A 17,407-nucleotide genomic window follows, 5' to 3' on the forward strand; every position below is an offset into this window, starting at 1 on the left:
AAACAGTCTCTCCCACTCAGTGCCTGCTATCAGGAACTGTTCCACTGCCTGTGGCACTCAAGTGAATAAGCTGATATCCGGCTCCAGTGTCACGTTATTAGGTTCTTTTTTTTCTTTTTTAAATAGTCATCAACAAACAACAGTCAGCAAGTGAGCAATTTGCCAAGGTATGGTTTGGCACAATTAGATGATACACAGTGTACATCTTTCATCTACCTTTGCTTACCTCAAGACACACACTACAATTGAGCTTTGCAAAATTGAGGACAGCATGTGCGTAGTTCCAGCACAATGACATCCATCACCTTACTCAGTCTCTTCATTAACACAGTTGACCTGCCTGTTGCATGACTCCAGCCTTAAAATTTTCCCTTTTATTTTTTTATTTTTTATTTTTTAATGTTACACACAAGTAGAGGGCACAAACAAGTATCAACTGGCTGTTTGCTAACATCTTCTGGAAACAGGTATAAAAAAAGAGAACATTTTTACAGCTGTATAGGAACAAAACCAAAATACAACTTTCCCGGTTGGTTTATTTTACCACTGGTGTAATTTCACTGCAGACAGTGGAATTAGAGCCGGGCTGAGTTTAACTTCACCTTCACCAAACAGCATCACATCAGAGTCTGCATCACCCCATCCTATACATGCCAGGAGAGTGATATACTCTAACCTACAGGCTTGCTAACTATCAGCATGCTGTAGTAGGAATAATATCAAACTATCAGGGTCACACAGAAGCTGCAGGGATGGCTCCTACTAAGCAGGCTGCCGGTTTGCTCTGCGTTCTGCCCAACTCGACTGGCACTTACAACCCAAACCAGGATACTGTCACATCATGCGGATCTGCGCTGCTCTGGGGCAAGAACGCTTCTATGAAGACCATCTACCCATTATCCTTGCAAGGTCCATCAGTAACAGAAGGGGTTTCTGGACTGATCATCAGTCCACAGGAATGGGAAAACCTGGATGGGTATGTGTGCAGGTACCTGCTTCCTTCTAGAGCTCAGTCACTGTTAGTAGCTTTAGTGAGTCCTAGATTTGATCAGCCTTCTGTCATAAAGCAAGCTTCCCTCTTCACAGCTTCCTACTCCCAGGTCTTACCATTCTGGTTATCCACTTTCTCCTACCTTGCCAGTTTAAGGGAAAGATTATCTTTGCTCAACTCATCTGTAGAGCTCCCAGGACAAAGAGGGCTCTAAATCTTAGCCGGAGTGCACAGAGGCATTTCATAACAGAATGATTGTCTGGAAAAAATATCATACAAAAATAATAATGATTAAAAAAAAACAACAACACACAACAGTGCCTAAGAAGACAGTGAGGTAAGTAACACATCCTTGAGTCGCATCTATTTGAAATATGCAGAAGTGTCAGATCACTTTTGGCAGCATCTAGGAAATGCAGAGCTGGACCAGCCAGTGTCAGGACAGAGACCTGCTGCAAATCAAGCAAACCAGGCCTCAGCCAGCATGCCAGGGCACCTTGGACTGCCTGCTCCTTCTCCTCAGGGAGCAAAGGCATCTGTGCTTTTGACTTAATATTTTTTCTTGTAACATCAAAATGGTCAGTGGGCAATGCCAGAATAACTGCCCTAGTCACAGAGTACTTTAGATCCCAAGGGGAAAAGAGGAAAAAAAAGAGTGCACTGAATTTACGCAGAGTCCTGCTTTAATCTGCATTGATTGTTTGTTCCAGTCAGCCATCATACAGAGCAACACAGACTTGGGCTATCTCCTTAATATTCCATAAGGTTAACACTGAGTTTAATAAATTTAATCCTGAGTTTAATACTCAGGGCTACTGTGAAGACAGAGAGGAGTTTCACCTTGGCCTGTAACTCAAAAGCGGGCTCAGTCCCGTTCTCCTCCCACTCTCAGTAGAGACCAGGCAAGGCAAACTGCTGAAGCTCTCATCCCTCCTTCTCCTTGCCTGCCATATGTCTGGAGGGAGAGCAGAGCAAGCTGGGCAGAAAACGAAAAACAATCCCTCATCCATCAGTGGATAAACTGATACAATGCGCACAACATCTCAGAGCATAGCTCCAGCCCTGGCCACAGCGGTCCTCCTCCATCACAGGACCGATGCATTTGATATGCTCTGGGCAAGGCAGGGCTTACGGCTCCCCCACCTGAATGGGATTCTTTTCTTAATTCTTTCTTAAACTGACTCATTTAATTCTTTCTTAAACTGATTCATTTAATTCTTTCTTAAACTGATTCATATCCCTAGAAAAGGAGGGGATCTGAGCAAGTGTGAAAGACAGATGTCAAAAGCAATCAAATACTCCTCTCTTTCTCAAAGGCAGAAACTTCATCAACATTACAAGCCTTAAAGGAGTTAAAGGGAAAGGCTTATTAGAAAGAAAACTCGTTCTGACAATTATAAAAATTGGAATTCATTTAAAATTCAAATTATGCAGATTCAAATAATCTGTACAAGCAGATCCGTCATTTGCCAGCAGTGGGACTGCACACACATGCCACCAGCTATGCAGCTGGGGGAAATCCATCCTTCAACTGAGCCTTCACCCTAGCTGTCTGAAGAAGGCATCTGTGCTCACCTCCTGCAGACACGGAGGAAGAGTGGTACCTCTTGGGGAAAGAGGCCTCTGACCAGGATTTGCAGGTGCTCCCTCCATACTGACAGAGAAGCGAAAAGATTACTCGGCAACACAGCATGCCAGCACAATGCATCCCCAGGGACACAAGGATGCTGGCTCTCAAACATTTTCACATGGACTACAATAAATTGCCATTTTACATCATGTGGATACCCAAGACAGACATGAAGTCTTCATTAAGCATGAAGTCAGGCTAAACGGTTGCAATCGCCAAGAAATTAGCAGACTGCAGGTACGTCAAGGATGCTATAACATACAAGGCTCTGCAAACAAAGAAGCCAAGCCAAATCCTTTGCTTCAAAATAGATGCAACATAGCTGCATGGCACAGGATACATCCCTGAAATAGCTCTGCCCCAATCTCCACCCTGCCACATTATGGTCCCTCAAAAACCCTGAATCAGAATCCTCTCCCATAACTCTCAGCACTTCCTGAAATAGAAATATGAGCAACTGCATCACAAGGCAAAGGCATCTCAGACTGTCAGCATGGAAAGAGCAAAGCTAGAAATTTAATGTTATGAGCTGGCTAAGTGCAACAGCCCAGAAAAATGAATCAAGCTTTAAATATGGACTTTCCTAAAAGGTCTCAGATGAGCCACTGCAGAAAAGACAAATCATATTCTCTTCTCTTGTAAATGTTCTGCTACGCATGGGGAGAACAGCTCTCACCTAGGATGAATTTCTCCACCAGCTATGATCAGAGAGCCAAGACTGGGGTAGATCAGGCATCACACAACAGGCCAGAACAGAGCACGAACACAGGTGAAACCGCAAAACAACCAGCACAAAGATGGAAGTAATTATTGCCCTCAGGAGGACCTGGAGTCTGGTACCAGCCTGCCTGTTCTTGGAAATAAGTGCCACAAAGTCCAACTTCCCCAAGTTGTCAGGACCTTTACTTTGAATTTGAAAAATGGGGTCTCTAGCTGTATGGGGAATACTAGTCCCATACCAGCCCAAATCTCAGCTAATGAGCTGCCAGCTCAACTTCCTGCAACCTCACTGCCTCTGGGTTTCCTTCAAAGGTCTCTGTTCAAGCCCTTTCCGGGTTGGATGAGTCTGCTTATCTCAATAGGTCTGACAAGATCACAACCCCTGGCTAAGCAGTTTCATCCCAGCCTACAGTGACATCATTTTTAGCTTTTAAAACAAACCAGAAATGAAACAACAAGAAAAACATCCCACAAAAATCCAGTCCTGTTCCTTGATGGACAAAATTAATCAGCTCTGTGGATGCATGTTCAAGTGCTAAAGATCTGCGCCCAGTCTCTGAAACCACTGGCAAAAGTTCTAGAGAAGTCAAAGGCCAAAACAAACCAAGCCCCAGGCAGCATGGAGAGTGGCAGGACTGGAGCTGAGAGGGCAGGCAGTGGGCTGGCACCACTGAGGATGGGGAAGGGAGTCCACCTCTCCTTCAGGCACCTAAGCAGGAAGATGTTCTCCCAAGCAGTTCCCTTATACAAAAGGAAACAAAGCCATGACCAAGCAATCTGGGGTCCCCTTGAGGAAGAAGGGAAGGCAGTTAATTAAATAATGAGTTCCAGAAGGTATCATGAGACAAATGAAGAAGAAATGCCAGAGCACACAGGCTCATCTGACCTGGTGATCTGCCTCTGCCACTAGCCGCCGACTGCTTCATTACAGTCTTTACGCTACTCTCAGTGAGAGGAAACAGATGGTCCCAAGCCCTGGTGACTGTCACATCTCATCAGAAACACAGAAGCCACCCTGCTGCGAAGCAATTCAATGTTTTCTTAGCCAAGAGCTCTGTAGCACTACCCCCTTGTCCCACCCAGGTGTGTAAACCCAAAAGAGCGTGGCCCCAGGGCACAGAACAAGCAGAACGAGCAGGGTGCAGATTGGCCTCTCACCTTAAAACCATTAAGAGAATTGGTTTAATGCCCCAGCTCTGAGGTTGGGCCAGGAGTTCAACTGTTTTCACACTTTTTGCTCACATCATCAACACAGTAGGGAGGCTGTGGGTAACAGATCCCACCAGAGATACTCAAAGACATTTCCAAATGAGGAATGGTTCCCAATACCCACCTCTGAGCAAACTCCTTTCCCTCCCACACTCCTATGCACCATCAGGGAGGTCCACCGATCTAGACTGAAAGACAGATAAAGCAGGTTCCCATTCCTTACCGCACAGCAGGACTGCTTCATTTTAAATACATCCGACTCCTTTTAGTCCTTCATAAGATACTGCATCCTGTTTCTGCTCATCTCCATCATAACAGCTTTCACCTGCTTCCCAAGTCTAAAGCAGCAAGCCCCACAGACATGGTTCACAGAGCACAGCTCACAGCGCTGGGATCCTAACCAGCTTCTGAAAAAATCATCACCGCAGATGTCCACTGTTATTGTAGACAAACAAGCACCAACACAAAAGACATGCCCGTCCAAAATTTACTGATGGCCTCAGTTAGCTGCCCTCTGCGGCACTCAGCCTTAGGTTGCGCAGATGGGCGCCCCCCTGCCCCACTCAGCTCCCATTGTATCAGTGCCCTCACCCATTTCGAACCAACGTCAAGTGCTTTTCAAAACAGGGACACCTGAGACCCTCATTACAACCCCGTGGCCAGTAATGAGGCAGGGAGAAGGCCATATGAATCACCTGTATCAGGTGTCTCTCAGAAAGAAAAAGCCACAAAGCCCATTAAACTTTGAACAGATCACTTCCTCTAACCTGCTGCGGAGCCGCCCCCCCCTTTCCCTGGTGGATTGATCCTACAGCCTTGCTACCGGATCTGTTCCAAAGAGCCAGAAAAGCCCAAACTGCTTCAGTGTTTCAATCCTGGCTTGCCACAGAGACTGTTGCTCCAGTCTTGGCTCCTCAATACGTCCGTTCATTTCAGGTAGATCCTTGAGGAGGCCAAATTGCTAGTGTGGATAAGGCAGAGGACAAGAGTGCAAACTCATTTCTACTTTTGACCTCATTTCATATTTTGAACTGCAGTCTCCAGAAGTACAGAGAAAATATATTCATGCCATGCATTACCTGACCGAGTGAGAGCCACCTCTGAGCCAGCAAAAGCCCTGCAGGAGCGTTTTAACAATAGGGAACGGGTAGGAGTTGTAAAATCTGCCAAACAAGACAAATAGTTTGCCCACATCATGCCAGAAAACCTCAAGATGACGCAACCATCTGTTTCACCAGGCTGGAGAGACCTCTTTTTCTTCTTCTCTTTTTTTTTTTTTGGTAATGCTTTAAATAAAAATAACTCTTCAACATGTTAGTGTTTTTGAGAAGATGTGAGTGTGTGCGAATACAAGCATGTTGAATTGAAGCAGGTGATGGATGGCTGAAGGAGGTACAGAAATAATGCCCAGAAGGTACTCACAAACTGCCTCCGGAGCTTGGTTTTGACTCGCTCAGCCTTCGTCTCGGCCRGGTGGATAGAGTAGCTGAGAGATCCAAGGTGGTTGTCTACCGACAGGCTTTTCCTCATGTAGAAAGAGCGTGTGCGGAAGTAGCTGAAAGGGGCCTCGTCCACCGCCGTGCGGAGCTGCAGCTGGAGATCGGGGTTCCCAGGGGGCTCCATGCAGTCGTCCTCCAGCCGCCAGGCCTCTCCTGGGGGGCAGAGAGAGAAACCGCCACCGTCAGAGCAGCAGCACGAGGCTGCCGCCTTCTGCAGGTGGCCACCGCTCCCAGGGTTCACCTGGGTTACTTCCACCTTCAGCCTGCAGACGCAAGGGGCAGCAGGAACGGGTACCGGCGAAGGTACCCACCTCTGTCCCAGCCAGTACTGGCACCTTTTGCACGGCACCTCTAGCTGCAGGGAAATAAGAGGTTGGATGGCTGTAAAGTTTGTTCACCAGAAGGGATTCAGAAGACACATCTCTGCCATAAGCCTCCACATCTTGGCCACATCTACTAAGCTTTAGCCTGCCCCAGGTAACAGCCCCCATTTCTCTTGTTTTTGTCCATTTTATTTACCTACTGCTTAACCTGTTAAGGCTCAGTGAGCTCTGCAGACTGAGCTAAATCCCACCAACTCGAGGAGGTTATTCACAGGACAAAGTACTTGAGGGATTGCAGCCGAAAGCCTCAAAGCCTTTGTGGCAGGATCTGGCCTTCTGCGGCTTAGCACAACAAGACCTGATGAGAGTCAGGGCCTCCACGCTCTACTGCAGTATAAATACTGTTACTTATAATAAACAGAAGATAAAAATCCTAATGTCTGGTAACTTCCAAATGATTTAATTCTAATAGGGTTATCCTATTAAAACGATCCCTGATAAAGAAATCAAAAACTTCAGTTATTTTTCACTACCCCAAATCCAATAATACGTTCCATGTTATCTGCTGCTGTTTAAAAAAAATGTTGATAACAGGAAAAAAATACCTGCAATCAGAACCGTGTACAGTTCTTGCCATTAATGCTACATGCTCATATCAAATTTCTCTCCTGCAGGTATTCACATGCTTTGTAATTGGTAACTATAATAATTCACTTTGTGAATAGGGAAACTGAGGCATTGCAAATGTGATAAATCACAAAAGGATTTACTGTCATCTCCTCCAAAAAAAACCCCACTTTTCCTTTATGCCATGGCCAAGAGCAAATCAACAGCAAAACTGAGAACAGAAACCAGATATCTGGACTCCTCAAGTTCTGCACAGCATAGTGTCAACAGCACAATCTGGCGTGCTATAGCAAACCCAGAGCACCCGGAGACAAAAATTTGCTGACACTGAGCTCTGCCTCCTGGGAACTCAGTTCAGGGATACAGTGGGAGAAAGCAGCTATTGGAAAGGGCCATCAATAACACACAGAGCTGGCAGTTCTGATATGGAATTGACCGTATTTCACTGCAACAAAAGGGAAAATAACAGAACATGACAGTAAATGTCTCCATAATGTCACTACTCTGCTATTTTCCAAGCAGCTTGGATACCACATGCTTTTCGTTGCCAATTTTGTCTTTACATCTGGCAAACAGCGGGTTTTCTCTGCTTCCCACCACCTCTGTCCACCCCCCCCATCCAAACCTAAAAATCACTTACTTCTTGATAGCCATAAGAAGAAAAAAAAAAAAACAACCCACAAACAACACTTCTTGCTCAGTTCTTGGAAAAATGATCAATTATTAGCCACTGACATGCAACAGAGCACCTCACAGAATTGTTTTCAGAAACTCTCCTCCTCCTGCAGTTTATTCCCAAAGCAAGACCATTTGTATTTGGTTTCTGAAGAATCCAGCATCTCTGAGCAGGAGTGGTCACCACCCTGCTAAGCCAGGGATGAGGAGGAAAATGCTTCCAAAGTTTAAAGCAGATAAAGGCCCTATGGTAAAAACCTGCCATAAAGCAGCCAGTGAACTCTGGTTTACTCGAACAGTCTGTGGGTTTTGTATTGAATCCAGCAGCGTTAGAGAAAGGCTAGACTACAGTCTATGGCAGCCTCAAAGCAGCAACCAATTATTCTGCCTTTTGTATTTTAACAGACAAGTCTGTTCCCTACGCTCCCAGAGCTCTTTAATGGGCAAAGACAGTTTACTGCGTACAAAGTCCTGTCAATGAATCCGAATGCAGTGAACCTAACCCAACTTTAGGATGGAACCGAGAGGATAAGAGGAAAAAGAGAAAGAGATTTTAAAGATGCTAATAGAGACAACCTGAAAGTGGAACACTACAAAGGATCTGAGGGTTTGCCTTCCCCCCCCCCCACCCCTGCTTTAAGTTCAATAAGCTGCTGCTGCTCCTCTCCAAATGTCAACTCATACAACACAGGAACTGCTGTGTGAAAGCTGTGATTATTCAACGCATAAACACGTCAATCCAAGCCCAGATTCAGACTGCCACTGTATGATAACATTGTTCTGGGAAAGTAGCAGGAAATGCTGTGACAAAATCACCAAGCCGAGGAGGAGAAGAACCTAACTCATCGTTTTTCTTACAGCAGGACCTATGGGTTTTACCTCTCCACCCAAATCGCATACTGAAACAGGAATTGCCATATCCTCTCCTCATTTGTGAGGGCTCAGCCCTCACCTGCACCATCTTCCATCCCCAAGGCTGTCCCCTCTCCCCTCACAGCCCCATATTGTACCCAGGCACTGTCACCACTCTTTTGCTACACTGGATTAGGGAGGGCCAAGCTCACACACTAAATTCAGCCCAGCTGTTAGGGATGCAAGGAAAAGGAGACAAAAGCCACTAGACCTTCTCCTTTGCGTGGGACACCTGTCCCAAGGAGGAAAGGGAGGGGTTCAAGCCACGCAGACACACAGGGTCTCACTGATTTCAGTTTCACGTGGATTTTGCTAACTTGGTCTCTTTGCACTCCAAGGGGCTATGTGTAGCTACAGTCCTCCAGGAATGGGATCGTGGCTCAGAGGCAGAATTCCTCACTAGCCTGCCCATGAAGTGACCCACACCAAATCTCTTTTCCCTCAGTGACAATCCTCAACTCAGGTGGAAGGGCTGGGATTACTCCTCCCCTAAGCATGGGGAGCAATCACAGATGGAGCCAGATGCCAAAGCAGGACCTTATCTTCCCCCAGAAACCTTTCTACCTGCTGAAGGAGCTTGTTTCTGATTTCTGCCGAACACAAGGGAAACAAGGATGAAGCCTAGAGCCTAGAGAGGTCAAGGGGAAAGATTAAGAACAGAAATCACTGGAAGAAGAAATGTTGGGGACTGAAACAAACCTATGGGCTACAGGCTAGCTGTTCCTATGTTTTTCTACCTTAAAACTTCTCACCTCTCCGCTACTCAGAGCTATGCCTGGCAAAATCAGCACCTCCAAAAGATTAAGGGGGGCTGACAAAAACAATTGCTGCAAAATCTTTCTTCTTTCTATTTAAAACACTGGGAAGACAAGAGAACGTGTATCAAAGGATGGACCAAGCATCAAGGTCACAGCTGACTGCCTCTCAGGTACTTCCTCTCTTAGCACAGTCAGTCTGATCACTCAGCGCATGTGAGCAACACAAGGCTTTCCTGAACATTAATACCAGTGCATGGGCTGGTGTAAAAAGGCCCTTCTGTTCCTCCTTTGGATGCTGGGGCTGGCACATTGCCCAGGTACTGGGTGGAAGTCAGACAGCTCGGAGTCTTCCTAACTCAAACAGCATGTCACTAGAGAGAAGAGTATGGAAAACAGCACCACCATCCAGCTGAAAGCACAAGATGGATATCTTTGCAAGCAAAGCTGTTTCAGAAGGCAGCCATATGCCCATAGGAACTTCAACAGACATGCAAGATTGACGCTCATCTACAAGTTGGGGAAAGCAACTGAAAGCATTATTCATGTGAGTATTAGAAAAGTTTACTCCAGGGTCCTGGTCTACTCTCAAATCCAGCTACTTTATTTCTGCTTCTTTAATTCCCTCCCTTGGGCAAAATTCCAAATAAGCTCACACCAACCATGCTACCAGTTAGCTTTTTTCCCCCCACACTTTCACAGTGTGGAGTGGAGCCAGTTTCTGAAGAACTCAGCACATTGCATGAGGAAGGCAAGGCAGAGAAGAGGTAGAAGTGCTCCAGCATGGTCTGCTCCTTCCTTGTAAGGGGTCAGACATGCCAAACACATTCAGTGACCTCCCCATGCAGGTTGGCAGGTAGCAACTGCAGGCAAGCATAGGCTGAAAGGAAAAGAAAGAGAGAGCAACAACAACAAAAAATATTCTCAGTCTCAGCCCTGAAAATTCACATGGACACAGAATAAGGAAGGACAAGTGAAAGGCAGCTAATTTCTGCATGCTGCCAGCATGTGTGAAACCTCTCAGCAGGCTGCAAAATGTGATACCAAAGGGATAATAGTTTGGACAAGACAGGCACTGCTACTGCCCCTGTTCCCCCATGACCTGTTTGCTCTTATCTCCATCTCGCTACATCTCAGGTCTCATGGCCATGAGGAATTCCAGATTAAACCAAGAGCACTGCTCCAGGCGAGGGTATGAAGGACAGACAGGCGGAGAGCTCAGAGCTTGCCTCAATCCAAGGCACCACCACTTCCCTGGACAGAACCTTACTGCATGAGTATTGCAAGTTATCTGACAGGGATCAACAAAACTGGACCAACAGGACACCCAGACCACCTAGTTACCTGGCTTGTTGAATGAGAAGAAAGGTTATTTCAAGAGGAGAAGAGGATTTTGCAGGCTCACCAGCCACAGGCTCAGCTCCCCTTGCCATTCTTAGGGGCTCCAGTTCCCCTCCAGGTACTTCAGTGCTTGCGCAAGGACCTGCACCAGAGAGACAGTCCCCAAGCAGGAGAGGTCTCCTGCGACCTCCCGTGGAACAGGGCACTTCCCTCCTCCAGCGCTACAAAAGCTGAAACCACGGAACACAGAGCAGAAGACCAGGGAATATATCCTGACAGTCAAAAGAGGGTATCATATGCTATCCAACCAGAAGGAGATAGCTTCTTCTACTTCTCTTTGCAATTCTTCTGTTTCCAGACATCCATACCAGCCAAGGACCATCTTTGATGCCTGTCTCAAAGAAAGTCTTCAGATTAAAGTCCCCTCTCGGCCAATTTAAGCTTACTGAGCTTAAGGGTACGTGCAAAATAAGGCATGCACTTTGAACGGTGCCCATGGGCAGCTGTCACCACTCTTCTTATGGTCCCAAGTAGGATAGCAGGGAGTTATGGCCCTGCTGGTGCTATTCCAGTTGCCTCTGTCCACAACAGTGAATTCTCGCTGAAGATTAACCTCCCACTTCTCCCACAAATGGCTCTGCTCCTGCCGAAGCCTCAGGCAATTGTGGTTGTGTCCTTCCCGATGCAGGTCTGCTATGTGTCCCTTGCCTCTCTTAGCCAGAGATGCCAGCAGTCCCCCCACCTTGAATGGGGAAGAGCAGCACCTTTTCAAAGCAAATTCACAAATTCTTTGGCACAAGGATCTTGTCGCCCTCCTGAAACCCTTTCAGCCCAGCTCTCATTCCTAAATACCTGTGGGAACTCTTCTTTCCTCAGCAACATATTCAGGACTCCTTAATCTCCTGTGCTGTGTGGTGCTTCTCTCTTGCCCATCTGCTCTGAATGTCACATCCCAGAACCAGTGCTGATCCCTGCAGGAACTTACCTCTACCTGCAAGTGCCCTAAACTGGCTGATTTTATCAAGGTGAGTATAACAGATGCTGCATCCCTGCAAATAAGGCCAGATCACTTGCATTTGTCTGGGCCACCATTTGCTGTTCCAGGACTAAATTCATCTGAGCCATGTATTACAGGTAAATACTGTCAAACTATGATCCGGGCTGGGAGAGATTAATACAATAACTCAGGCAAGGCTGAGAAAAGCATTCTTTTTTTCTTTTTTCTTTCCTTCATGATAGCAAGCTGATAGGTTTAGAGAAGGTAATTAGTAGTTCTTAGCTGAGTATCAAGGAGTCAGAAAGAAAAAAAAAACTAGGAGGAGCTGGACAGAAAGCAACTCCTCATTCATTCATCCAAGGCTCTGCCTATGAAGTGAACCTTCCAATCTACAAGGGTCTTCATACTCCTTCTCCTCTTGGCACCTTCCGGCCATTAATAAAACAACATGTTAAGCAATTTTTATACGCCATCCACCCTCTTCTTTGTACCCTCTATGCAGGGAGAGTTGTGCACAATGTATGTTCTAGGGTGGTTGCTCTACAATGTATAAGCCTGTCTGCACTCACATTAGAGGTGGCGTTTGGAGCAGCAGGAGATGAAGTTTGCAATGAATCTGACTCACACTGGGCCTCCACTCCACAGCCTTAGCCCAGCCTCCCCCTCCCTCCATCCATCTCCAGCATGGCTCACTAGAAGTGCTGGCACATGAACCAGGGACCTGCTCTGGGCTCAGGGGTTCTCTGGAGGCTGCTCTCTTGAGCATGAGTCCTGCTAAACATTTTGTTTTTCCCCACAACCAACAGGTAGATTTCTGCTTTTTAATTCTCTGTGTTACCACAGGTCTGTCCTGCCAGTCATGCTGTTTGGGGACTGAGGAGACCCTGATGGCTCACAGAACATCACAAACTGTCTTCAATTCCAAGCAATGGAGTTACCTGCAATTATCTAAAAAGATAATCTCACAAATATCCCAGTCCTAACATCAAGTCTCCTTTGTGTCCACAGGAGTCAGCTACGCATGCTTTCGCACAGGTCTTCCTCCCTACATCCCCACTCCGAGACCTGCTCTTACAATTTGAGGGGCTGAAACAGAAAATATGGGTCCTACACGCACTGGACAGAACTCGGTAGGGTGAAGCAGCACACCAAAGAGCACTGCTGTGAAAAGATCAGCCTCGGTATGCTCAGCAGGACACGCTCAGCGATGTGTATTCCGAGTTTCTCTCCACACACAGCTTTCAGGAGAATTAGCAGTATCAGCAAACGAAATGCAGAATGCAGAGCATTAAAGTTAATCCAGGGTTTGGACAGCTGTTCCACTGGATAGCTTGCAGCAATCTGACAGTGATGGTTTTCGATTTAAAAAAAGAAAAGAAAAAATCAAAGGGTGTTGGTCATAGGGAGCTGTTTTATATGGGTTTTATTTAGCACTGGATTGTCAGCCCTGGCTAGAGGGCCTTATCATTGTTTCAGTAGTAATCATTTTCCCCATCTTTATTGTGGCCCCAGTGTGATTCTGTTGGCACCAAAAGCACTGAAGTACTCTAGTCATCAACTTTTTTGCCAATAAGTTTGTCCAGAACAGCTGGCCCAACCATACTAGTATCTCATCAGGATCAGCACAACAGTAGAAGAACGCAATAAAAATCCCCAGTCTACAGGAAGGCCAATGTACACTACTAGGCTGGGAACATTTGCTACAGCAAACCATGACCACAGCCAGGACCACTGGAAGAGCAGTGCTCTGCCACTGCTCCTGAGGAAGACTAGCAACGAGTACCCTTAAGCCACTTCATGCCATTGAAAAGTGGCTGACACCTTTGCGGAGGCCCAAGAGCCATGGAGGCAGCAATGTGAGGTCAGTGGGCTGTATGTGAGGTGAGGAGATACAGTTCACCTAAAGGCAAAAGGCTCTGACCATCACCTCAATGAGTCAGGTTGCTCTCATGAGTTGAGTCAGCTTTCTGATCAGTGTAATGAAAGATGGGAAGGTTTAAGTAACAGGCTGAAAGAAAGGCTGAGGGAGGGAAAAACAAAACCTCATAAAGAATGGCTTGTTTTGAAGCAAGATAAATCCCATGTTGATTGTGGGGTGTTTTTTGGGTTTTGTTTTGTTATGTTGTGCCTCTGGAGAATTTCTGCAAGCATTTGTTAAGATTTTGAAGGTCCCCAGGTCACAACCACACAAAACTTTGCCCCAATACTGTGACACTCACCAGTAGAAGGCACCGTGCACCCTTTCTGGCAGTCAGACAGCGAGTGTTTCTTGTAAAGCTTCTGCTCCGGCATGTCCTCCCTGTATGCCTTGGGGTCCAGGAGGGGAAGCCTGCTCAGGACTGGGGACTGCGGGATGCTGGGCAGTGTCTGGGACTTTCCCAGGAGTGGCCTCTGCAGCTTTCTGTCCAGTGACCTTGAAGAGAAAAAATACAGGGTACATCCATTTGAGGAGGTGAAATGATTTTCCTGAAAACAGGTAATTTCTCCGCAGGACACTTCTGTGACACACAGTATTGTCACTGGACTGACTGGATACAGCTGTTCCCATCGCTGAACTCCACTCTTGGTTTGCAAAGCTGCTGCTATTTCAGCAGAGCCTTCTCCCTTTGCCAGAGTACTTTAATTAGGATTTTCATCTTGAGCTGCAAAACATAATCAGCATAGACAACACAACACACATTCTAGCACCTCCAGCCTACCTAAATTTAAAATTTGAGGATAATCTGAATTAAACAAATACATGAGCCAGAGGGTTCAAGACTGAAAAGGACATGAATTGCTGTTAATAGAATAAATCCCCACTCTTGAGTCTAGTCCGAGACATCAGAACACTTTTTTTGGTGGAAGCTTAGGAACTAGAGACACACATGGGGAAGGTCTGGGCTAACTGGGTGGACTTACACTGCAGAGAGATGCACTGTAAATGTCTCAAAGGTTTCATACATTGTATAGAAACACGCGTTCAAGGTCTCAGCATGGTCAAAACTCAACCAAGTCTGACCGTGGGGTTCCAAAGCTGCAGGGATGACCAGCACACACACCCACATGCTCACAGTGTGATTTGTTTTCCTTCAAAATCCGTACTAAGTCACATCTCAAGAAGGGCAAAGGAGCAGGCTGTTTCAACTGATCTCCCCTTGCAGCACCCCATTTTCTTACTTCATTCTGCATAATCCCTGAAGGAACAAACATCAGGCTCTGTCCTTGGGGATGACACTCACCCTGGCTACATCATAAAGATTCCACAAATGCGATAGAAAGGGAATTGAAACCCAATGCTGCAGCTCTTTGAATAGAAGCAGTGGGATCACCCTGTTGTCAGGAACACAGGCTGGGAGTTATCTCAGGGCCTTTCGGCCCTGTCCCCCGCTACCACATGTTCTTATGTCACATACTCCACATCTTAAACTGACTGAGCTCCCCCAGCAAAACTGCAAGGGAACCCAAAAGGCCCCTCCTTGCAAAAAGCTGCTTTCATGTCTTTGGATGGTACAAAAACTCCTTCAAATTTCCATCTGAAATTCAATTCATAGCTCATTTATACTCATTTCTTCTTGAGCCAATATTAACCTTTAGCTTAAATAATTATTTTCCCTCTCGAGTGTTTACTCCCATGATTAATTTCCATTATACAGTAGTCATATCCCCTTTTGGCCTTCATTTTTCTAGGCTGATTAAGCCAAACTCTTTCAGACTCTTCTCATAAAATAAACTCTCAGTCCCCATGGTCACTTCCACATCCCTTCCTTGCACTCATTCCAGCTTGGCTTCAGCACCCTCCAAGACCCTAAGCACTGTGCAGGATACAGAGGTGGGCCCAACAGCGCCTTGCAATGACACAATCACTCAAATCCCGGCTGCGATGCCCTGGCAGACTACACGGGCAGCGCTCTGCCACGACATGATCTGCACATGCTGCAAGGTCTCCTCCTTTCTTGGTTCCTTCCCCGCTGAGAATCTCCCAGCTTCTCATGGGAAGTCTCTGCTTATTGGCTCCTAAACCAATGACCCTGCACTTTACTATATTTTATCCTATTTCCACTAAGCCAGTCCTCAGGGTCATACATGGAGAGTCTGTGCTGCAAAAGCTCCTGGCCCTCAGAGGCTTCCTGTCACTACTAACTTTTTTATGATCATTTTTCTTTCTCTCTACAAATGTGACAGCAGCCCTCAATTTGTGTTGGCATCTGATGCAATTTAAGGGCAAGCAGGGACACAAAGGCCAGCGGAGAGCTACAGATCTGTGCAGTGATATCCTGCAGGATATTAAATGACCAGATGCACAACAACAGCCATAAGCCATAAGCAGTGCTTGGTCAGAGGGGCCAGAAAGCTGGGCAACCCATCCCTCCACCTCAGAGGCCTTTTACATAGACCCTAACACACAACTCTATTAGAGATGGGATGGGGAGCCCATTTGGAAGTTTAGGTTTAGAAAGAGGTAGTATTGGTTGGATTCACCCTTAATTCCCAGGAAATGCTGATCTGTTTCCTAGACCGGTCAGCTGGATGTTCTCTATCGAGAGGGGAGCTGGCATCAGCTGCAAGAACAGCATTGCCGGCAGCCACGGACAGGCACAGCCGGAGCTATACGGGGCCCTGGTGTGCCAGCAGCCGGCCTGCTCCCACAGCACTCCCTGCATTTAACTTGCATCAACAGGAAAATGAACTACACGAGAAGATACAAAAACAGAATTAGCATCCTGCGTTGTTTCTATTTTAGTAAAAACTTAAGTACCTATCTGTGTAACACACTTTATCAGCACCGGACAAAAGAGATACAACTTAGCATATTGCTTTGCTGCATAACCAAGTCCTAGGCTCTGTCAGAGTTCAAAACATTCCTTTTTTCTTTCATGTAAATCTCAGTGCTTTTAAATGCACCTGCATATAGTTCTGGGATCAACTGCAGAATAGCATTAGCATTTTAAATGCTAACATTACTTTGTGCCCACAGTGCCACTCACACAAATTGCAGTAGGGTAAAAAGGAAAGAATTCACACCCTAAGAGGAGCAATTTTTAATTTAGGCGGCTGCAGACAATGATTAATATTGGAAAAAGTAAAGAACAAAGACTACATCAGCAACTAGAAACTTGTTTTTAGTTGAAATCTGAAGTTGAATTCCCAAGAAAACTTCAGCTCTGTGTATTTATGATCCTCTCTACAGTTCCATAGGCCTCAACAATAATTGTCAATTAGGACCTGGCATCAGGAAGTCACGCTGCATCTACGTATGCTTCCTAAACAGGCTCCAGAGCTATGCAGTATCAAGGATGCCACATCCCATTAGTACAGATCCCTGATGGGAATGTAAAGTGCAATTAGAGAAGCCATAATCAACGCTGTTACAGCCTATAAACAGCTGCTGTTTGGCATTTTGGTAGAAGGGAGAGCACATAATCAAGGCTTGACAAGGGTGGAAAAATCCTTCTGGCTGCATGCAGAAAGTCAGCCACGAGCCCAGTGACAGCTCTGTCACTCCCAGCCAGCAGCCAAACGGAGAAATGGGAGAAGAGTCCCCAGGGCGAGTTCCCCTGCCACCACTTCAGAGGTCAGCTGTAGGATGGCACATAGAGAAGCAGAAGTAGCTTAGCCCCTTCGAGGAGGAGATTAAAGCCCCCCTCATTTCAGTTCCTAAAGAAAGCATGTGTGCCTAGGTCCAATGAGGAAAACCTGTCCCACGAGCCCAACTTTCCAAAGCCCTTCTGCATAAGAGGGGCAGGGT

This window comes from Apteryx rowi, unplaced genomic scaffold, assembly GCF_003343035.1.
Source record: "Apteryx rowi isolate R43461 unplaced genomic scaffold, aptRow1 scaffold_494, whole genome shotgun sequence".
NCBI lineage: Eukaryota > Metazoa > Chordata > Aves > Apterygiformes > Apterygidae > Apteryx > Apteryx rowi.